We start from the raw sequence: 2,539 nt of genomic DNA, 5'->3' as shown, positions 1-2,539 counted from the left end.
CTTGGCGCTCGCGCGCGGCTGGGCGGCGGGCTAGCGGCGGCGGCGGGCGCCCGGCCTGCTCATGTCCCGCCGCCCGGGCCCCGCGCTGCGATCCCCACACGCCCAGGAGCGCCGAGCCGCGACCGCCGGCTGCATTTGCATAGCACCGCCCCGCGGAGGTGGGCACGCCGGGAAGTGTAGTCCTCGCTAGTGCACGGTAAGCCGTCCGCGGGCGCGGAGCGCGCAGCATGCCGGGATCTGTAGTCCTAGTTGGTGTAGGATGACGTTAGCGGAGGCGCTCGGAGGAGGGACTCAGGGGGCGGGGCGGTAGGGCTCGGGGCATCTGGGAGGTGTAGTTCTCCCTCGGGCCGTAGAACCCGTTTCTTTTCTCCAGCAGTCGATGGGAGGGAAGAGAGGTAGGGGGTGGATTTCCAGGGATTTAGTGTCGGTATCGGCCGGTCGGGGCCACATGGGCCGTTCTTCTGTGGGGCAGCGCGGGGATTGTTTACACGAGGGGACCGCGGAAACGGCGTGCGGCAGGGCCGTGGCCCGCAGCCCGCAGCCGTGGCCGGGAAGGTCACGCAGGGCGTGTGCGCTGAGGGACCGCTGCCGAAGGGGAGGGCGCTGGCGCCTCGTGATGCCGTCCTGAGCGGTTAAGGCCGGTGTGGCCAACGAGCACATAACCCTAGCCCTAAGTACAGTGCACCAATACCAGGCCGTGTGTGCAGCAACGTCCCTCGCGTTTGGGGCCAAAATCTGGCATTTATGCCGCTGTTTAGTACTGCTTAGCAACGGTTGTTACCCTCCGTGCATGTGTATTCCTTGTGCATCTCAGGATGTGACAGAAAAAAATAGCTTTCTTGTGGAGCTAAGATTTTTTTTTTTTTAATACAAAATAGAACATAAATTAGTCAAGTGACAGATGTGCTTTGCTAGTGCTGGTTAATAGTTTTGCTACAGGTAGCATATTATTCTTCAAATATCAGTCTACTCCTGAAGAGCATTAGGATCTTTTATCAAATATTTAAGTACTCAGTTAATACAGTAGTAAATAGGACCATTCATTTTGCTTAGTATCTAATTGTATAGACAGATGCAGGGAATAATGAGAATCAGACTGCAGAAATTATAATTTAATCAGAGAATAGTGAAATTTTTAAAAATATGTATATGAAGGTTGGGTGTTTATGTCTTCCTTGTTCTAAAAAATGGGGGGGGAAAAGCTGCTGGAACTGTTTTTCAACAAGATGGCTGACACCCCCTGTCAACAAGATGGCTGCCTCAAGGACAGGACTCAAAAGTGACAAGGGTACCGTGGTTTCAGACCTCCTGTATTTCACAGGTTATTTATAATGCCAGACACTTGTTCACCTATACACCAAACTGAGCCCCAAAGAAAATAGGTGCTATTTATATGTAAATGGTAGCAGAAGCTTTGGGTTTGACCCAAAACATGCGTGAAACAGCGTCTCATATAGCAGGAACAAGCAAATGTGTCTGCAGTCATCCTTGTATGCTTGAGACTTGGCAAATGCAGGAAATTAATTAGTAATATTTTAAAGTTCTTTTATGTATTTAAAGAAAATCCTCAGGGTTTCTCCTAAGTATGAAAAAATTTAGATTAAACTACTTATATTTTTAATTCAAAAGAATATGTGACGATGGAATATTCAGTTGACCAAATCTTAAAATAAAAATCAAGACACGCTTTTCTCACATTTTTTGACTGTGTTGCCTACAGAAACACTAGTGTTGTTTAAATTTAGTGACTATTAAAAATTAATTGGTATTATTATTTATCAACTTATTATCAGAGTTACTTTTAAAGTGTTAGGCTCCCAAATGTATTGCAAGATTTTTAGCCAGTTGTGTTTGCTTTACGAGTATTTAAACCTATAGTACATTTAAATGGTTAACATTGTTTAAAATGTGCAACTTAACAATAGTGCTTTATGTTAATGTGGCAATCTTAAAAAAAAAGAAACAACAACAAAAAATCTTCCCAATCTACACATTTCTCTCACTAGACTGGGCTTGTAGCCTTCTCTTGTTATTCTTTTTTCTTTCTGGTTGGCTGATAACAAAACCAAATGAAATGGGGCAACTAACGGCAGTTCCCCTAACAAAGCTGCTTAATTATGTAGAAACATTATATGAAGCCTATACAAGAAGAATAATATGCTCTGAAGTCATTAAACTATTGACAAGAGATTTCAGACAGCAAACAGACGATTACAGGGGTCTCAATACGTTTATGCAGGCAAGTAACCAGACTCTCAATAGTTTCATTAAATTCATTAGTATTCAGGGTAGCAGACAATGTACATGCATGAGCCTTTTCAGAGCGGAATCCGTTATGTTTTTGTACAGTCTTTTGTTCCAGATTTGTTTATACCTGGAAGTTACATGGTTTTCTACCGTATATGAAAAGGAATGATAATGTACTCTGTGAAAATTTCCTAAATGGATACAGTTTCAAAATACTAATTGATTTTGTGCATTTACCAAGCATTGTGAAATAACGTTTAAGAAAAGATTAATTTTCAAGTAGTTGTACAAA

This window comes from Phaethon aethereus (assembly GCF_964289735.1).
Source record: "Phaethon aethereus genome assembly, chromosome: 4".
Lineage (NCBI taxonomy): Eukaryota > Metazoa > Chordata > Aves > Phaethontiformes > Phaethontidae > Phaethon > Phaethon aethereus.
Note: the sequence above shows the minus strand (reverse complement) of the source record.